Below are 21,942 nucleotides of genomic sequence, written 5' to 3'. Positions count from 1 at the left end.
ACAACTGCTCTAAAAGGGACCTCTCAAGGCACCTGAGCAGTAGGTGGAGGTGCTGGAGGTTGCTCTGGAGAGCCCCCAATGAGAGAGGTGGAGATGCTGCTTGGAGAGCACTGAGTAAAGGCTGTTGCATGTAGAAGGTAGGAAAGCAGTCCTGGAGAAGGGTGAAAAAGGAGAAGGGTTCATATGAGATCTGCATGTTGGAAATCAATGTAATGGAACCTGTTGCAGGATCTTATGGAAGGGGCAAGTAATCTTATTTTAAGCATAACTGATCTTGTTTACCTATGTTCTCTCATATGTGTATGTACTGCTTATGTTTTCATGCATGTACTGTAAGCAGAGACGGGGTTGCCCAAGTAATGGGTGGCCAGGAGTAATAGTGTGTGACATGGAGGACAAGGGATACAGGCCACCCAGCCTTTTGTTTTTCTTGTCTCCTACTTATGCTGGGGAGATCAATGGTCCTGAGCCACAGCAAAGTACTTTTTTTCAATGGTATAAGGATAATGATGTGCATATCTGATATTGTGAGTTGAAGCCTCAAGGCTGAGACTTATCAAATCAGCTCTCCATCTGCCTCATACCAACAAAAAGGAGGTCCAGAGCTTCAGGCAGGTGGCATAGAGGTGGCAGAGTGAACTGATTGCAGCTCTCGAGACTGTTGCTCTCTGGCAGCAGTTTGCCTGCCTAAACTTGCCTTTAGGCTCTTTGAGGTGTACTGAGGAAGTTCTTCATCGAAGTAAACATTTTAGGATGGAGTTGTGGGGCTCACAGGACCTGTGGGGCTCTTGTGGGGCTGCCAAACCCAACAGGGCTAAGGGCTGCAGCAACCAGAGGTCCAGCCACTGGTATGAAATTCCCATGCACTCTTGCTCTGGTATCTGCCAGTGTCTTGTGGTCCTAACTTGTGGCCTCTTATTTAGGGCTAGGTGGTGGGATGATGAGTTTCTGTGCCCCAGACAACCTGGGGGAGACTGAGCCCCAAAGAGCCCTTGTTTGGGGTTTCTGCAAGTGGCTACGGGAAAAGTGAGATGCCCGTGCCTGTGCTAGGGAGCACAGCAGGTGGAGGCTCCTAGAGGAGGTGCAGTGTGACCACAGGTGGGAGGCTTCAGCTCTGAGTCCCTCCTCAGAAGCAGTATAATCAGCAGAATTATGTTTTGGGAAGCTGCCAGTTGCTAACCTAGTGACAACTGGAGGGTATAGATTAATTAATTACTTCAGTGGTGTCTTCAGCCTGCTCTTGCATATGATCTCTTCACCTGGTTTGGTCTAGTAGTCCAGAGCAGCTCCCCACCCTGTCTGATCCCAAAACTTGCTGGCTGGTCCATTGTGGGAGGGGGGGGGGGGGGGGGACGGACGACAGGGACGGACAGACCGACGAACGAATGACACACACGGACGATGGGACGACGGACTGTGGTTTCCTTGCCCTAGTTTGCCTATTTAAAATGTATGAAACAAACTTTGCTTCTTGGGTTTTTGGATGTTAGGAACACAATGGTGAAAGGTTGGACCTGAAAAGAAACAACTCGCAGCAATTATTAGTTGAAACTAATGCTTTGTTATGAATCCCTCTTTCCTACACAATCTTATTATTGCAAGGTTCCTGCACTAATTGTAATTGAAACTTAAAGATATTCAATTTTAAAATACCAGAATAAACATTTTCTCAAACTGCATTTCAAGGAACTATTACATTATTTCTTTTATAGGTTTGTTTTTTTTTTTTAATAAGGAGATTTAAAAAAAAAAATAAAATCGAGTGAAGTCTTGTTTCCACCCAGGAGACTGTTTTTTGTCAGAAAGACAATTGTGCTTCTGGCAGTGTTAGGCTGTGAAATTTGTAGAAAGTGTTTGCACGGATCCCAGAGAGATCTAAACTCATCTGTTGGGTCATGGCTTATGTTGCATAAAGCGCTGTGGTTTCCTTTTTTCTTTTGTTTTTCGTAAAGCTCTAATAATCGTCCAGGTTACAAAGAATCACACAGATCTAGGAACAAAGACATAATTGATTCTCACATGATGAAGAGGCAAACTGTATTAAGATAACTGACAACTTTCTTACTTCCCTACCCTCTCCGCCTAATATTTTCCGAGTATTGCACAAATTGATTTAAGTGAAGTATCTTCCCATTGGCTAGCTTGGAGAATGCCAACCACTCTTGCTAAGTTTGTTAGTACTCTATCATTTTATGTTAGTCATAACAGAGATAAAAAAGGAGATGTGTCTGCCAGTTAAGAATGTGTCTATAGACTCACTTAGATCAAGAGAAGACAATAAGCCAAAAACTGTGAGGGAACTGGCAAGAGAAGAACTAAGTCGTACCTGCCTGGGCTGTGTAAGACCCAGAGGTTCAGGCTCTTCTTCTAGTGGTTACACCTCCCGTGCATAGCAGGAAGCAATGGAGTGGAATCTTGAAATAGTATGAATAAAAGAATTGGTCTGACAAGGTTCAAGGGAGACAACTGCATGTACTGGGCCAGCAAGGAATAAATATTCTTGCCTGAGTGTATGTTTCGAGGGAAACGAAGATCATGTCTGAGACAGGTGCTGCTGGTGGAGGGATGTGGGTGGGATACATGGTTCAGTATATGTTGAAGCTGAGTGTGTATTCGAGGCTTTGCCTTCTTTCTGTACATACAATTTCCACATTCCTTCACTTCTGTTAAGCTGTTTAGCTAGTCAGGCATTTTTTTAACATTCTGCCAGACCACAGGCAGCATGTTCTTTTGAAAGTTAGACTAGAGGTGACTAGAACTTCGTGGCCTTCCATTGTGCAGTCTGTAGAGCCAGAAAACCAGTGGATGAAGATTCTGGATGTGCAGAGTACCTTGGTCAGTCCTTGCTGTTTTGGGCAAAATGAAGACAAAGCCATCCTTGGAATTGCACCCAACTGATTCCCAGGAGAACAGGTTTTTATCATATCCCACCCCCCAGTTCCGCCCCCCCACCCTCCCCCCCATTTACTAAGGTGCATGCAAAACATTATTTATCAGGGGTGCACAACTCTATTAGAAGCTGTTGTCAGTGTAAGTAAATTGGCATGCACTGCGTCTCCTACCCAAAGAGGTAATAAGGAACCACAGAACAGGGTACGTGATAGAGATTTGGTTTGAGAATTGCCTTTGAGATTTGTGTCAAATGCTTCAGCAATGGTTTTAAGCTTGATTTAATTCCCTAAATGTGTTAACAACTAACAACCATCCAGTTTGTTTTCTACCGCAACTCATTTAGTGCGCAGTACAAAATACAGTAAGGATTGAATTACATGGGTATGTGATTATGCTTGCAAAAATGTATTGCAATGAGCTTCTCAATTTATAGGCAGGAAATGAAGCTCTGCAATTATGGGATAACATCAAATCAGAGCAGTGAAATTGGAATTTAGTCCTTTCTTTTTCTAGGTCTACTGTCAGCAAACGTGACCTTGGCCCATCCTCACTTCCACGTAGCTCTAAAAAGATTTCTGGTGAGAAACTGGTAATTTAGAGACTTCTGAAGAGCACATCATAGCACAGAGCGTGCAGGGGTATCCAGCTCCAATGCTGGTGAGCAACAGGGCGATGCCCCACGGTACCTTGGCACTCTCATTCAAACGTAAGGTCTTTTAGGACATAGGCACATATTTTAATCACAGTAAAGCACCCCTCAACACAGATGGACCATTTTAAGCTAGTTTTGGAACCTGCCCTGTTCTGAGGTGCAATCATGCTGTAAGACATACTTGTGAGAGGGGAAAGGACAAATTCTACAACTTTCCCTGTCCCACAACAGCCATCATCTCAAGACTTCAAATTATAAGCCACAGAGGCTGAATGTGTTGAACCTTTCATGCTGCTCAATAATTATGAAAGTGTGGCTTACAAAATACAGTACTGATACCAAGAGGACATGATGATACCAGTTTCATATAACCCTTTTTAATGAAATAATTTATAGAAAGAATAAGGCTAAAAGAAAACCAAATTGATACTTAATGAGTAAGGCATTATTTTTTTATTTTGGAGAAAACACATTTAATAAGACTTGTACCTACAGCACATTGTGCTCTTCCTTACAGTGATACTCGCTGACATATAGTTTTCTTTAAGGAATAACAGTTAGCTTTACATTTCTACAGAATATACTCTGGATTTATTGCACCTGTATGAACACTTACTACCAAAGGGTATGATCTTCAGAGTAGAAAGAGCTGTATCTGAATACTCTCACTAGGAATTTTGCTTCAGCTGGAGTAACCTGTGGTTACCTTTGTGATCACCTCACTGTGAACAGAGATCAGAAGATGGAGGAAACAAATGGAACAAGGTCTTTGCTGGTGAGGGTTGAGATAGGCTGAGCTCCAGCCTGCCTGGGGCTGGAAAGGGGCTGCTGAACGAAAGACTGGGCTGCCAGAGGAACTATTGCCTGAAAATGTCTGCATCAGGTCTATGGCAGGGAGTCTTGTGCCCAAGCTCTGTTAGGGATACGCTGAGAAATACTAATAATGAGTCTAGGGCAGGGCTTTCTCATAGGAAGTACAGAAATGCAGTTAACTGCTAGCAAAACCACAACCCCCAAGTCTTCATTTTAAAGCAGCGCTTATGAAGACATATTTTTAATGACCTTTCCCTTCAGAAGCTGATGCACTTTGGGCACACTTCTAGCTCTCTGGAAGATGTTTTACATGACCACTGAATGCTAACTGGTTTCTACTACAGAACTGCAGTATTTAATGATTAAGTGGATCATGCTGATTGCTATTTTCAGTTACGTAATTTTCATATGAAATTTCTTTGTACTTGTGTAATTGTTTTCAGTAATATGAGAATAGAGGGTACTTGTGGTCAAAACACTTAATCTTGATTAAGCTGGAAGGGGAAGTCACTTATCACGTACATAATGCATAAATGAGCTATAAAAGCTTTTGAATCAGTGATCTCTAACAGGTACATTCTGTATTACACTGCTGCTAGTGTTATGGTCTACCTGGTTTAACAGGAGGAATATATTAACAATTTTTAACTGTCTTAACAAGAAATAAAATATCCTATTTTTTTCCTCTTCATACAACCTATAACTTGTTTCTACTGGAATACAAATATTAATTGTGTTAACAAGAAGTAGGATACGCCTTTGTTCTAACTCAGAATACTGAATATTGAAGTATACATGTTTAATGTAGGAAATAGAAATTGCATAATCTGTGTTAGTAATGGGGAATTTTCCAGATGTCTCAAACTGTATTGCAAATGAGAACAGACTGCAGGTCTCCTCTTCAGATGGAGAAAAGCTCTTGCTTACTCCAAAGTCCTGCTTGTTTCCTCTTTGCAGAAGAGAACTTGATATTCATAGAGGAAAAGCGGGACTGAGAGAGTGATGTATATCTCACTAACAGTGGCAGGTTATTGTTGGAGCCTTTACTCCTATCTAGAGTGAGAAGGAGTAACATAAGGCTGTTAATAAGGTTTGCTTTGGCATGAGATCTGTGTGCTCAACATTGACTGCAGGTGCTCTAGGTTTCTGTTATCACTGTTGAGGGAACCACTTGAGCTCTAACCCATCCTATTTCAAACTGTTTGTTTGGGTAAACTATGTTTGATCTTTAGTTTGGTTGGAAACTAAGTGCTGTTGCTGTGTCTTACAAGCTGCAGTATAAAGTCAGCGAGATGCCTGTACTAGTGAATGCTGATCTGATGGAACTGTAAAATTAAGAGATCTGTCTTTGTGGAGCTATGAAAGCTTTCAAAAAAGCTCCATAAAGGGAACCTCTCTAAGCAATCTGCTTTTATTTTCCTGTGCGTACTGGTTTTTCAGATTGCCCTCTCTTCCTGTGCTTCAAGAAAAGCAGGAGGTAAAATTGCCAGACCTCCTTGATGTCGCTTTACTATTTTTTTTTTCTTGCTCCTGAAGATAGATAATCTATAGAAAAGTATTCTGAAAGCCCTGTGAAGCCTGTTGAATGAGTCAGAGCTGAATTATATTCTCAACAATCTCGGAGGATGTGCCTGACTTCAAATCTCAGCAATACTGTCTATCTGTCACTGGGGGCTATCTGGGGACTGCAACCCCCTCGGCCAGCTCGGGTCTCCAGAGAGCATCCAAAGCACGATGATGGAGTGCTGAGCTCTTCCCTATGTCCCTTTCTGAATGATGAACTGCACTAGGTGCCTAATGCTAAATAAAGCTGTTCATCTTCTAAAGTAGTCCTAAACAGGCAGCAGTAGATGTACACACACAAAAAAGCAGCTGACTTTATATTTTCTCAACTTCTGATCTTGGGAAAAGATATATTAGAGATCTATAAATACATTATTTCCGAAAGATTCGGGCAAACACCTGTTGTTGTAACTGAGCTTTTCCAAAAACTACTGAAGACCTAAACAACCTCAAATATTAACTCCTACATAACTGCAGTACCTGCCTAAATTTTCCTCCATATTTGTGTATCTTCTGCTTAATATAAAGAGTAGACAAACACTTTAATACAAGAATACAGTTTGATTCTACTGTGCTCTCACAGGTCTTTTTAATTAAAATTAACAATTGAGCAGCAAAGTTACAGTTTTTTTATTTATTTTTAAGCTAAAGTGCTTCAAAAATCAAAACTTGAATGCAATCTTTCTAGTTTCAGAGTGATGATATTTGAGCTTCCAGTTCAGGCCAGGATAGCAAAAAGCTATGTGGTCCTGTCAGGAGAAACAATTCTCTGTAGGTTGCATTTGGGACATTAGAACAATTTTTCTACATAATGTCTCTGACATTTATTGCTATTTACAAAATGCCAACTCTAAAAAAAACTTACTTTGAGAAAGACAATATTCTGGACTGTATGAATGATCGAGCAAATGCTTGCAGAAGTGTTAATTGCACCATTCATCTCAACAGGATTTTAGTGTTAAAGTCAAACAACAGCCTTTTTAATTTCCTCACAGCTGATCAAAGCATGCAAGAAAAGAGAGAAATTCTGTTAATTTTTTAAGATCCTGATAAAACCTCATTTAGCTTAGGCAAGTGGATGGTATTTAGGAAAGTATTGCAAAGTCAGATCTGCTTTCCCTGCTGTTGAAGTGCATTTTCTCCCTATTACTGAAACACGTATGCATGTGCCAATGTCAGCCTTGACATTATATCAAAGAAAAAAAATTCTTAGCATTCAGGTAGCTCAATACTCTTCAATACTGGAGTTCTTTTGTGTTAATGGCTGAGTAGACAAGCACATGCTTGCATTTATCTCAAAGGTAAAGTTTGGGTAAATTGTAAGTAGCTTTGAAATTACATGTCTGGCTTCTTCAGCTTGGCTTCTAACAGGACGCAAGATCAATGAGTTGCCGAATTTCTTTTTTTTTTTTTTTTTTAGTGGAAGCAGCGTGTCTAGCTCTGTAAGTACAGAGCACACAGATACCAACAGGAGATGACAAGAGTGCACCATGCGAATGAACTGAGAGCTCAGAGGAACCTCTGTGCTTCCACCTTCTGTATACTGGGGGGGGAGCAGGTCACATCAGTGATGTGTTTTTCCTACTCTGTGCTCTGCATGAAGGCTCATCCTTAAGACTTGGTTCTGGCTTTACTGAGCCAGTCAACAAGGAGAAATGGAAGTAAAAGCTGAGGGAGAGAGAGATCAGACTTGGGTCCTTCAAAAGTCACTGAAGGATTGGAAATGTTTGTGCAAGCACTTCTCACAAGACTGTTTTGTGCTTTGAGTGAGGGTACATGAACTTCAGAGAAAAAGCAATCATGACAGAACAAGACTTTCACCTCTAATTTCTTCACTACTAAGCATGGTGCTGCTCTTATTTCTTAAGCCAGTTGTAAAATCTTCTAAATACGATGCTACAAATGCATGAACTTGGAATTATACAGTTAAGTATGCAAAGATAAGAGCATCTTCTTAATGTTCACTTTCATGTAAAATCCTTTGGTACTTGTTTACTACAGGTTCAGGGACTCTGTCCTTTAATGTATTTAAAGACATCTGGACTTTATTTTTAAAACAGCATTATTCAACCAAGTGATCCTTAAACATTGCTTCATAGCATTGGAGACTTAAGATCAGATGTTGATTAAAGTGCTGAAAGCAGGATTGCAAGTGCTGGGGAAAATAATGCTACAGTGTTTTCAAATGTCTGCCCATGGTAGGCCCTGAGATAAATGAGTGCAAGTTCACTGGCCACAGAAAATGGATTACTGCTCCTATTGAGCCCTAGAATCTGACCAAGGATCAGTTCTGAAGCTCTTACTGAATTTCTGTGATGGATAAAAATGATGATTAAAGTCTTGAATATGCAAGAAAAACACACTGAACTGCAATATTCTAGAAACTACCTTTATTGAGCTGGTCCATGTTCCTTTGGTCAGAAGTCTCAGTTGTGCAACTCTAGCTCACATCGAAGCCTCCTTGGAAGCCAGAAGAAATATTGGTCTTCCAAGGCGGGGCAGTAGTTACATTTTCAGAACCTGGGTAGCAGACTGTAGTCCTTCCAGAAAATGCAGGTCTGGCCACTGATTTTAAAATGTCAGGACTGTGGTGATGTTGTGATAAAAGCAGTGCAAGTAGGAGATCTGTTTTCACATCCAGTGTCTGCTGGAGGATGTTCAATCTTTTTTTTTTTTTTTTTTTTTTTTTTTTTTTTTTTTCCTAGTACAGTGTTATATCCATGTCTGAGATGCTTAGGAAGAGCAAAGCTCATCCAAGCATGCCTATTAGGTTCTTTTATTCAGGAATAGTCAGTGAGCCAGTGAGAGAAGTGAAAGGAGGAGAACACATAATCCTGAAACTCTAGACTGTCTCATTAGTGATTAGGCTACCCTCCAGTGAATGGACAGGCGGACACCTGTGACCTGTTCTTTTTAAGTGTGAAATGTTGAAAAAGTCTTGGGGAAAGATACAGACAGGGTCATGAGAAAAGGGGCTAATATAGCTCACTGCTAGGACACATAAATGCGAAGCACTGATGAAAGGCATATTCAGTACATGTTTTAAAAGCACTGTCTTCATGTCAGAATGGAGGCGTGAGGTATTCTGCTCTATTATGGGTTTTTCATTGCCTTGGGTATGGAGTGCTAATATAAAACTGCCTCTTCCACAAGCACTCAAGAAACAGAAGATCTAATTGTTTACACCATCATGTCCATAAGAAAGCCCTGATGGGCTTTTTCCTAGCAGTGCTGGAGGTACTAGATGAACACCACTGCCAGCATGATGAAAGACACATGACAGTCCCAGCCAGCGTGGGAATCCCAGGGTTTTGTCTGTCTTCTGTGATCTTTGCCTTCCTTTCTTAGGGCTTTTATCTGTCATCTTTGTTCCAGTTCTTTGTTTTTATGTTTAGAATTTACCTTTATTGGTCCTCTTTGAACTGTTTTGCACTCAGATAATAATGTTTGTAATGAGCCCTCTGCAATTAATAATCAAAAGGTCCCAAAGTATAGAGTTCGGTACAGGGTTCATACTCTATGAAGTACAAAAGTGTGTGGACCCAGGCCAATAAACTCCACTTTAGTACTTGCAAGGATAAGAGCAGTCTAAATTTCTGTTTCTGTATTTCTCCTTCCTTTTGCTATGATAGATTAAGAGTGATATAGATGTTACCCTCTATAATATGAGCTAAGTCATCTAATGAACCTGGCAAATAGCCTCCCCCTCTATTCCATTGCCTTCCTTCTGCACTATCTTTTCTCCTTGCTATGGCACTGCATTTAACTTTCACGTTCACCAAATCAAAGGCCAGCAAGCATCCCTATCTCTCCTCTCAAAAGTTTCCAAGTCATGCGTGGTAGGATGCAGGCTAAGAAAACTCTAACGAAAGCAGACGATGTTCGTGTGATTAAAGTTACAAACAACTGTTAGGGGCACTAGTGGTTACACTACTGCACTATGTAGGCCATTGGGCCAAAGGACTTTGCTGTTTCAGGAGATTATTCTGATCAAAGATTGTGTACTGGGATGCACAAGTACACTGTTTTGTCGTTCTACTCCGAAGTTCTTGCTCTGAGGCTCATGATTCCTACAAGTTTTCATAGTACTAGAGACAGAAATTGCTCAGTTAGTGAGCTCAGAGTTTGCTTTGGTGCAAGCATGGACTGATGGCTTTTACAGTTGGTGGAGTTATTTGATCTAAATCTTTGTATTTGGTCTAGTAGCCTCTGTCATGTTTCTAATTTACCCTAAAATGAAGGCTTAGTTTCTTTTAGCTCTAAGTATGGACTAGTGCCCACAAGCAGCCCCTTGACATACTGGCTAGGATATTAGCATGCAGGTTTTTTCACTGCAGAGATCTTTTGCAGAGTTTTGTATGTACACACATGAGAAAATCAATACACTCATAATCTGCAAAGCAGTGGAAAGCTATAGATGCATGAACAATGGAAAACAATGTTAGTATTCTTCTAACCAACGTGTACCTGATTAAGAGGTTTGTTTTAGTGTGGTATTGTTCATTTTCATTCTAACACTAAAATTTGTAGATATGCTTCACTAAGCTAATATTATAACATTATAAACAAATGAACAGGTTTTCATTATACAGGCAAGAAGAAATATATTTGCACGAAAACATAGTAATTGATTGCATCTTGAGGCTTGTATAAACAACAAGAAATTGTTATGAGGAGGGAAAAAGAGGATGAACAGTAGAGCCACCAGGGGAAGCAGCTAAAAGTGCTAGTAATTTAGTGGGGCAAAGTGCGGCAGCAGTGGAACCTTCTGCGTGGAGCTCTGCTAAATTCACCTCTTCAAAGCCTTGCTTTTGCTCCACCTGGAGGCTGTAGGCTTCTCTGAAATGAACCTCTCCAAACTGAGAGAAACATGGTTTTTCACTTATGTCTACTGAGACAGCCTAGTGACTTGCTGCTATTGAGCACCAAACTCATTCCACTGGGATTCTTTTTTGCTGCCTGCGCCCATTGTCACTAGAAATGATGTTACTCAGCATGACGTTGCCAACGCTACTACAGTAAACAAGTCCTAAATTAAGGTCCTCTTCTATTTTCCCTCTGTTCTTCCTGACAGCAAACTCTTGTGCTATTGTTTGAATGTCAAACTATTCTTAAAGTCGTCGACATTAGGTGAGCTCACCTGAGGAGACTGTTACTTATGGCTTCTTAGGCGTTGGGTTTTTTTTGGTTTGGACAAGTTACACAAGGTGATCCTATAGCAAAGTGGACAGGATTGTGTCAGCACCGGTGAAAAGTGCATGTTTGAAGTTTCACTACTGTTCACTGGGTGTCATGGGTTAGGTGCCAGAACCAAGAATTGTGCTTTCATTTCTGTGTCCACCACAAAGTTTTGGTGATATTAACTGAATCTCTCTCTTACGCTGTACTGTCACCATCTAAAAGTTAGAGTTGAAGCTACCTATAGCACAGAGAAATGCTGTTTTCATAGAAGTGATATGTGTGTAAAAAAAATACTGACAGAAAAAAATAACAAGCCAGAGAAGGGGATATCCGTTCATATCCGTTCATCAAAGGTACTAAATGAGTTGGGGCAGCCTTTGCGTAAACATTAATGTAAAATTATTCAATATACAAAACCTATACCTACAAAACCTATGCGTGTTATCACTCACGTTTTTGTGACCTCTCTTTTATCCTTAAAACACTTTTACACATTTGAAATGTAGATAGAAAGTATCATAGATGTACCAGTGACATGTAGGTTGCTGCCAATTCCCACCACCTTCTGACATGAAGCATCCAGCGTCATACCTCAGGGTTCTCTTATTGTTTGTCTTCAAATGGGACAGAAATTTAGGAATCACTTTAGCTCGCCTTAAAACGCGTATTTCAAACAACCCTCTCTTGCAGTTTTAACCAGGTCCTTACTTACCCATGTATATTGCCTGCCAGTCTAGAACTAAGCAACCAATATGAACGGAGATTATTGTACTTCACAGTGAAGGAGCTGCCCCTGGGATGGATTTATGACTTTAATGAGCCCCACGAGGTGTGATCTTGTTGCAGATAAGCTAGAACTGTTAATTCATGTGGATAATGCTTGTAATTGCCTAAAATTATTTAAACACAGTATAAACATCTGGTTTCTGGAGAAAAAGGAAACTTCTCTTATATTACTTTTCAACCACCACCTTCCACCAATACTATATTTAGAAAAGGGAAGTCTAACACAAGTGTTTATGCATAAATGACTCTCAGACTTTGACCTGAACTTATTACACTTGCATTTAACGATGGTCCATAGAGTTGGGGTGGCAGAGGGGGGAGAAGGCAACCATTTCCAGAAGCTTCTCTATAGTCTGACAATTAGAGCAGGAGCTGCAAACTAGCCAGAACTAGAAGCTGCACAATGAATTACCAAAGCCTGCAAAGCTTCATCTCTTCTCATGAGATAAGCAGAGCCGAAAGTTTTCAATTGTTCTATGAAGCACAGAGATTCCCTGGCCTCTTGTCCGGAAGGAACAGGTTCTTTTCCAGATTCTCAGCTCGCTGCTGGAGAGAACAGCCTCAAAATGAAAGCCGTGTCACCCGCCCACAACTCTGCAGCACTTGTTGGCCTTGTCTCAAATGATGGTAGCTCAGCATCCCTACTAAATGTTGTGATGGTGACAGTGGAAGCCTAACACTGAGCACTACATCTGTCTGCTTATCTACCACTACTACTGAGAGCGCTGTGTACAACTTCAAAAGGAAGGGAACCAACGGCTTGTTTTTTAAAACCTCCTCAATGATCAAAGGGGAGAGAGACTACAAAACTGTCCTTCTATTAAAAATTTAATGCTCGAGTTTGATCCCAGGTAGAGGAAGGGAGGGAAGATAAGTCTCTATATACCTCTGCAGCTAGATCCTTTGCTTATTTAGGGCCTAGTCGTGTTCCTGCAGAAGATGATAAAAGTATCCTACCCCCACATGAGCAGCCTCCAGCGGGGCCCACAGCTGGTACAGCAGCTCGGAGAATGAGCTGATTGATGCCCTGGTCTGGAGCTGTGTGTGTATGTGTGTGTGCAGACACATGCACCTTGTTGGGAAGGCACTAACAGAGGGTAAGAACACGTATATGCTGGCACTAGGCAGTTTCACACCACAGAATTGCACAGTTTGCTCTCAGGGATATTTTCCTATCCCTCCATTTAGCTCTTACTGCCCTTTGCTTAACGCTGGCAGCAATTATGTCTGTGTAGGTAAATACCTTAAAAATAAGTAAAATCAACAGGTGCTTAGGAAAGGTATAGAAATGAAGTGTGTATGTGTGGGGTGAATCTTTTTAAACTCCAGTTAAAAATGTAATTGAGATGTTCAGTGTAGGTGAACATCATAATTGCACATTACCTTTTTATCGTCAGTAAAAAAATGGTCACAGCCATGTGAGAGGACTCGCTTCCCTCCTTCTGGACCTTTATATCACATGCACTTTCTGCAAATCAGCTTAGTTGGTCTCTCGCGCACTTCTCTGCAGTATATGTGCTTGTCTTGTTGGTCTGTGTCATGCAATACCACAACAGAGGCGGCCCTAGATGAAAACCCCTGCAGTCAGCTGGACCTCAAGGTGATGACTGGGTGCTCTGCAGTCACCCTGTCTATTCCAAAAAAAAAGTAACAGAGGGCAGGCTGAATTTTGGAAGAAAATGGTGTGCCGATAACAGTTACCACTGGTAAAGAACTATAGCCCTTCTTGTCTGATGCTCAGCAATTTAGATTCCATGGTAATCTGAGTTCTTAAGGATGTTCAGGGTTTTTCTCCTCCCAAAGCTTCCTTTCCCACGTCTGAGTAGTGGGAGGAGGTTCTGTGTTTTTCTTGGTACTTTCTACTTACATTAGGGGCTGATGAAGAAATCATGGCCACCCTCCATCTAGATCCTGTTCCTTTGTGATTTGGCTGCTTCTGTTTTGATGACTGCCTCTTGCATGTGGTGAAATCGGAGCCAAGGAAGCAGGCAAGCAGCGCTCCCCCTCGCACGCCCCCCGTGTTGCAGGCTGCAGGAAAATCTCTTTTGTCCTTCATTTGTATCTTTACAAAATGTCACCAAAGAATCTCTTCAAAAGTTAGTGCTACAAGCTGCATTTCTGAAAGGCATGACACGGGTAATACTCTCTGAAGCTCTGAGCTGGGTCATGTGCAATAGAGCTGATGAGCGTCCATGGGTAAGGGATGAGAATCAGGAGTAACTTAATTTTATCAGATTAAATGATAGCTTAACTCTGGAGGGGAGGGAAAAAGGTTCATTCTTAACCAGAGAATGAGCATTCAGAAAAGGGGAAAACAAGTCATTACTCAAGCTCCAGGATTTATTTCTTTTCAATCTTGTTTGACAACTAAAACATAATAAAATGGAAAAATCCAGGAGGCTGCAAATAATGAGGTACCATTGACTAATGCAATGCAAAACTTTAAATGGAGTAATAGGAGCAACTGCAGCAACACTTCTCTAGAACTGTAATATTGAGTTTGTGTGTTTTCCGGCACGGTTTTGCCCTGGCACATGAAATGGCTGCTGCCAGTGAGCAATGGAGATCGAGGCCTCCACTGTGGGGAGCAGAGCTGGACGCGTTAGGACTCACCCCTTGACAGACGTGTGTCTAGCTGCTTAAATACCAGCGATAGAGGCTCCAGCAAACTTCCTAAGCAAGGCACTTCTCTGCTGGTAACTATCCTTACCAAAACAAAGTTTTGCTCGGTATCTAAACTGTAAGCTTTTTGTCTGAGATGTAAGCCCCTTACTTCTCCTGTCCCAGGCAAGCAGGAAAAATAATGTATTGTTTCTTTCTCATAACAAATGGCTTTAAGGGATTTGTATTAGTATCTATCTTCCCCCCTGCCCAGTCTCTCAACTACAGCACAGTAAGACTCGGTAAAGATGGCATCTTCTTGCAGCGTGCTGTCTGTTTATAATCTTATCTGCTAACTTAACTAAAGGACATGTTACCCTGTGCAGTCCTATTGCCCCTGGGGGAATAAAATAGGTGAGAAAGTGAAAACAATTACCCTCTTTCCTCTTTTCTTGAAGTGGTAAGTATCTCCTAAATGGTGAACCTTTGTTCATGCTGCTGATGCACAAGCCTGAAAAACAGCTTTCATCCCTAGTCTACCTCACGCGGAGCGTGTGTGGGTTTTTTCCATACACCTTTGTGTATGATCCAGGGGTGTGCTGTCATGACAGATTCCCTTAGTGCCATGGAGATTTTCTTTTTGGAGTATAAGTGCACTCTGGAAGAACTGGGAGGCAGCTAGGATTTTTGCATATTTTCTCCTATTGCAGATGTTCTTGTTTCTGTCGTTTGCTGTTTTGCAAGGTCTAGTCACTAATTATAGAATGGTCTAATAAAGTCACCACGGGGATTTACTAACTGGTAAAACTGTTAAATAAGCACAAACATTGTTCATCGGCTTAATTTAAAGATCCTGTTTCAGTCGATGGAAACTTTTCATCAGTTATTTTAAAGAATTTGTTTTACTTGTCCTACTATCAGAAAATACCTCAATACTAAAATAAGCACATGCTACAAAAACTACTGATCACAGAAGAAAGACTAATATTTAATCTTTAGTGAGAGAGGTACCAGAGCCTAGAATTAGCCTGCTAGCCCATGGATCATTACAATGTCAGAAAAACCGCTGTTAACTTGCATGTTTATTGTATATCTCCTCATCTGCCTGAGCAGAGTTGGAATATTTCTGTTGAGGCTTTTTAATTTGACTGTTAAGATTAGGCTTAAAAAAGAAATGGCTTCTGTACACTACAATATCTCTGCTTGTGTGTAATATTAAGGAGTGTTATACCTGACAAAGCAGAGAATGTCCACAGCTACTGGGGGAGAGAGAGAGGGGAGCTCTCCCGCTGCAAGGAGAAGGTCGTGTTTTATGGACTAATGCAGCATGAATTGAACTTGAGGGGTGGGGAACGACATGACCACCTCAGTAACTGCATGGTCTGAGCGCGCTTTTGTCTGGAATGGTATTGCAGTAACTGACAATAGAGCAGGTGAGTGGAGAAGCCACAAAAAAGGCCCATTTATTTATGACAACAAAAGGAATAAATACATTTTCGGTCCATAATTGGTGGCAAAAGGCAGGCTAAAATCTGTTGTGATGAGGATTTATTTTGTTTTAGTAGAGAATCACCATATTTAAGGTTATGAGCCATTAATTTTAGTAGTGGCTGAGAGCTAGAACTGTTGGTATATATGTGTGTGAGTACTGGAGGAGGGCAAAACACTATCTGCAGCTCAGTGTTCAGGCAGTAATAAAGACTTTGTTTTATAGGGGCTATTTTAATTCCTTTTCAATGTTTACAAAAAATACATTGAAGGCAATATAAAAAATCTCATGTGAGATACAAAGGGTGCAAATTACCTCTTCACTGCACAGTAAAGCATAAAATGTTGCCATTTTTCAACTTTTTAATGTGTGAAATCACAACTGCTCCATCTGTACGTCGTGTAGCAGGAGAAAAAACAAAATAGAAATTAATTATTCTAATTATTCTTTCTTTAGCTGTTTGATACAACTAAAACTGGTATTTCTGACAGGCATTAAAAAAATCCTATTAGGGAAGTTTGCAATGTCCGTGTTTGTTCTATTTATTATGGATTCTAACAAAGAAATATCAAAGCTAGCATTTTTGCTTACCTTTATAGCCAAATACTCGATTAAAAAAAAAAAAAAACCCACAGCAGCCTGAAGAATGTTCCCTCTAGTCTCTCTCGCAGGTCCTCAGTCTCACACAGCACTGTCATTTCCTGAAGTGCCATGGAGTCCTATAGCCTTGGAAACCTTTTTGTAATTTTTGTCTGTGGATTACTTTGCCAAGGACAATTTCAAGATAGTCAAGGTGAGTGTCCCTTTCCTAATGAAGATATCTAAGCATAATGTGATCTGCTCCTTACCTTCCCGTACGGTTTTAGTTTGCCTTCCACATACTACCTCAATGTTTATCACATTGCTGATATGGCTTAATTTGTCTTTGGGGAAATTCCTCACATTCCCTTATTTTTACTTGAACAGGAATTTTGCATAGGCCAACAAGGGAAAGCTTGTATATAAAGGAAAACCCTTAGCTCAAAACCAACAAAGCTAGCCTAGAAAAAGGAATATAAAAATGCACTTTAGAAGAAATATTACCAATAAAGGAACACAAGGACCCACTGATTTTTTAAGAAGTTCTTATGTGCTTAGCTTAAGCAAAATTAGAAGAAGTTCATACTTGCAATAAAATTTTCTTGCAGTCACATTTCTTTTGAAAATATGATGAAGTGATCGATCACAAAAATCACGCCACTCTTCAAAATGAGTGCCTACTGGTGAATTCAGAAGCTGTATGTTTGAGGTAACTCCATTAAGCTAGTGAAGTTTCACTAGCATGAAATAAATAAGATTAATTGAGCTTGGAGGATAACTTTGCCTTAAATTTTAATGACTTGAAACTAGTTTGCTTGAGTACTTCTCACTTCTGTTGAGAAATGCAGCTGCTTTTGTCTACATACAAAAAACTATTTCCATCTGGACAAACAGTTGTAAAGAATATTTTCATTATCTGGGACGTTCACACTACGTGTCTAAGTAAATAACCTAAACAGTGTTTCCAAAACAGAATTTTGAGATCTGTTTTATAGGCTGCTGTGTATGAGAATTATAATGCAATTTACTTGACAATATAACTTTCTGTAGTTATTTCTGCCATGGATGCATGATTTCAAACAGCAATGACGACATTAATCTTGATCTTTGTGATGTTTTGATAGGCATGATTATGCACAACTACTGGTGCTTTTCATCCACTTTCTCCATGTCTTTCTGAGCTGTAATTGCTTATATAGTGTGAGGCACTTGTGAAAGTGATGTGGTGGGTCTGTATCAGTTATTGTAAATGAAAGTTCACCATTAGACCATCAGGTGTTGTGAGCGTACTTTCAGGTAGTAAAAAAAAATGCTAGAGGATGCTAGCACATGTGACTTTTTCCAAACTAAGCTTTTGCACCTAGCTTCCCAATCAGCATGCACAGGAAAATCAAGCTCGATGCACTGAATAACCTAAGGAGAAGCCATATTATTTAACATATTGCTCTGTGCAGTAAGCAGCTCTAGCATGAATGGGCTGGGGGGAAGTCTGGACAGTTCAGCACTACAGCTTTTGCAAGGTCATCTTCTCCTGACTCAACCTTTAAGAATATGATTTAAAAGCTTCCTGACTTTCCTCAGCAAATGCCCTTTGGCAGGATTAAACGGCACCGCTGCCAATCCAGCTCAATACCAAGCATGTTAATGAGGTGTCTTGGCCTTTTTATTAATTCTACAAGCAGGGTAGTCCATTCAGCAGTGACTGAGAAAGTTTAATCAAATAATCTCATTGTTCCAAATTTATCACCACAATAAAAGAATCTACTAAAGAAATAGAAGATGAAATAACTCATTCTTTTAATGCTATGTCATTTTATACTAAGAAGCAGTGCAGCCTTGAGGCTCACAGCAGTGCTAACATCTGCCCCTATGTGGGTATACAGTATATAGGGATGTTCCTGTCTACAGGAGGGACCTGCTTAGTACCTCTGCAAATTGCCTGCCCGAAGTTCTTACTGTTACTCTTGCTAAAATTTATACTGTTAACAGATTTTTTTTTTAATGAAGTCTTCTAATTTCAGAAAACGGCTGGAAAAAAGTGCAGTGAGATACTGTCTTTATCTATGATATGATGAAATATATCCATTGTAGGTGATAAAAGGTGAAGAGAGGACACCTTCCTGTATATTGTGGGGAGAAGTGGGGTTGGGGTTGGTGTAGCAGAATATTTGCGGTAGCTTCCAAAATTATTTCCAGAAGATCTGGAAAATTAAGTGTGGTTAACTTATGAATAGGATTGAAAAGGCATACCTGGAAGTAAGTCGCTATGCCCCACACTATAGAACCATATGGCAAAAGTGTAATGCTCCTTGATCTTCTATGCTCCCAGATCAAACATTCAGCTGCGGGATTTTTAATGTTTCAGACACATGAGCAGCTTCAAACAGCTGCCATTAATTTTATACAGTAAAAATGGCCTGTCAAATCAGTCTCCGAGTGTTCCTTTCTCTTCAGAAATTTCTCCTGCCGAGAAAGCTGCACAGTCCAAGGCTACTAATACATTTTCTGCATCAAAAAAAAGTCAACTTTAAAAACCACCTTCAAAACTACAAAAAGAAAAGTTTATCTGAAGGGTGAGAATTATCAGATTTTTCTAGGGGCTAGCACGCCTTCCAGATAAGTGACTTTAAACATAATATGAATGTTGTGCTCTGATTCACTAAAGCAGCTGCCTTCCCTGAGCACAAATCCATTAAAAGTTTTCTTTCAAGTTCTCTCCAGAGTCCTTCATTCTCTCCACTTATCTTTGTGGCTGTTGCTTTTTTTTTTTTTTTTTTTTTTTTTTTTTTTTTTTTTAATCCTTGGGGGTTTTCATGGGCTAGCCAGGGTAGATAGCTGTTGCTATGATTCCCCCTTTTCCTTATTTCCTGATTGTTTGGCTCGCTTCTCAGCCAAACTCATGTGAAAAGGACAAACTAGGAATGACACACAGATAAATACAGAAAACTTGCAAGACCCATATTTAGTCTTTCCTTAACGTCTGTTTTGTAGCCCATTATTTCTGGTACAAATTACTTGAAATGGCAGAACATGAAGGCATACCAAGGCTATGTAGAACACAGATTGACTTTGAGATTCAAGCCTCTGGCATTTTTACAAAATACGGGATATTGAAGAGGTCTGCTGTTCTGTATTTTCCGTCATAGACACCTCCTACAGTCCCTTTGGGGCCTCTTGCTGGAGGAAAGAAACGCTACTAATTTTTTTGCTTTTTGCATTTCAGTTTTTCATTTGAACTGGGAAGAGAGGCAACGGCAGGGCTCACACACCACCAAGACAGGATGAGATGCCCTAAATTATTTTTTTCCTGTACCTCTTATCTAACAGTGGATAGCAAAACAACCAATAGGCCTATTTTCAATTCCAAATATAAAGGACTTCTATTTTCCACCGCATCTGGCAAAAAAGAAACTGAACAGTTTATACTCAACAGCTTCAAGGTAGCAGATTAAAACCAGCTTTCTATAAAGCAGAATACCTCCCAGGAACCGGGACACTGAGTCTCTGTGTCCCTTCCTGACTACACCAGGCAGCCACATTATAATTTTAGAGGTTTCCAGTTGCTTTCAGCAAGGAGTCATGTCGGAAATTCTGATGCTTGTTGGGTTTTGCCTGTGCATTGCAGGGGTTTCAGAACAACGTGGGAGCTTACATGAAAAATGTGCTGCAACTTGTCTTAAATTCATCTGACCGCTCTCTCAAGCACAGTCTCTCTCTACGTGAGAGAGCAAGTGTGAGTCTGTTGAAGATGGCTGGACTGATTTTTTTGTTGTTGTTGTTTTCGCTTATTATTCCGTCTTGCATTTGGCCATTCTCTGTCAGCTCTACCAGTTTTTCTTGGTTCTCTGGGTTTATTTACACCATATAAAGGTGGTACTAAATATTTTAAAACATGAATGCAAGCAAAATTATCCAGGATAGACCAGAAAGCTATGAAATTTTTTTTTGTTGCTGATTCAAAATATTTTGTGTGTGAAATAGAGTATGTTCAAAGTTGCACTCCTATCCAGTCTGAATAGCATACTAAAATTAGTCCCACTGATTCAGCTGGAGCCACTTTGGATATACAGTAGCATTATATTCCTGTGGATGTCAAATTTGACCCCAGCTAGAGAAAATTAATAGTTCTGCCCTACAAGCATTTCCATATATTATGTAGGACTTTTATCATGTATATTGTATTTCTGTCTAACACCCAAAAACCCTTGGGGCGGGAACACCTGATTAACGGCTTGGGTATATACCTTCAGTGCTAAGCATAAAAATACTAAGAAGCAGGAACACACATCAGCTACGGAAGATTCACTTAGAAGAGTACTTACTTAAGGAGGGAGCTGGGTTCTCTTCTAAAGACTCTGAGTTACTAGGCGTGATTTTTATGAACGGGAGAAGAGGGAACATGTTAACTTCATGCTATAATTTCTGCGGTTGGGATTATTTTGCTGCCCAATGAAATATCTTTGCTATCTTATCCTACTACTGTCACTGTATGCTTTAAATGTAAAACTCTTATCTTGGGAGGGTGGGAGAAATAAAAAAAATTACTTACCTTTCTCATGAAATGAGTAATATTTTGCTAAGTGTAAACTTCCATCCCAGAGAAACTTTTGGCAAGTTAGTATTGATGGGAGGTGAAAATAAATACAGTTTAAATTATATTTTTCTCTGACAGGGCATCACATTGTAGACGACATAATGCTAATATATCTTAATGGCTGTGCCTTTTATGAGCTGACTATCAGTCAAGCATATGATTTCATGTTGTCTGGAAAAAAAAATAAAAGGGTGCATCTAACAGGACAGGATAAGTCACCACATTCTGGAATAAGTACTAATTGTTCCCTTGCTATAGGGCTCTGCCATTTTAAAAAATATACCATTTCCCAACTATTCTGTGCTTGGATGATCTGCAGGTGTTTTATTAAGTAATGCACTAGTAAGATGTTCAGAAAAGCCATTTATAGTGGTTCCAGCTTGGTGTTGCGTACCATACCAGGTGGTTCCAACCTAAACTGAGTCAAATCCTACTCCATTTTGCCTATTATTCCTTAAATAGGTATGTACTGTTTAGCAAATGTTTTCTTTTTAACTTGTTCCGTACTTTTGGTAGCACTGCTAGTATACTACAATACTTTTTTCTCTCCTCATATTAAAAATATTAAGTAGCTCCATAAATCTACAAATTCTAAATCATGTGGGATTCTAGACTTTATCTTTTAATGTCCAAGGCCATATTGTCATGTTTCAGTTTTAGCTACAATTCTTAAACATAATTAAAATAAAGTACACAAGAATTTTTGCTTGCATGTCTCCAGCAGCTGCTGTTTTTTAAGAAATGTCACTTACAGCAAGGTTTGATAAGATCCTAAGAGCTAGCTATGTTGAT

General features: G+C 40.1%; 1 long non-coding RNA gene across 1 annotated transcript; it reads left to right on the top strand.

Moving 5' to 3' along the window:
* Positions 1-17: 17 nt before the first annotated feature.
* LOC148053280 (uncharacterized) lies at positions 18-21,564 on the top strand. The gene is made up of 4 exons (XR_015708082.1): positions 18-137; positions 10,995-11,050; positions 16,637-16,770; positions 19,780-21,564. It is a non-coding gene; the product is annotated as an uncharacterized LOC148053280 (long non-coding RNA).
* Positions 21,565-21,942: the final 378 nt, after the last annotated feature.

The sequence above is a fragment of the Nipponia nippon genome, unplaced genomic scaffold (genome assembly GCF_047370975.1).
Source record: "Nipponia nippon isolate SJK-2023a ecotype South Korea unplaced genomic scaffold, ASM4737097v1 scaffold_4, whole genome shotgun sequence".
Classification (NCBI taxonomy): Eukaryota; Metazoa; Chordata; class Aves; order Pelecaniformes; family Threskiornithidae; genus Nipponia; species Nipponia nippon.
This window is presented reverse-complemented; position numbering and strand designations above follow the sequence as displayed.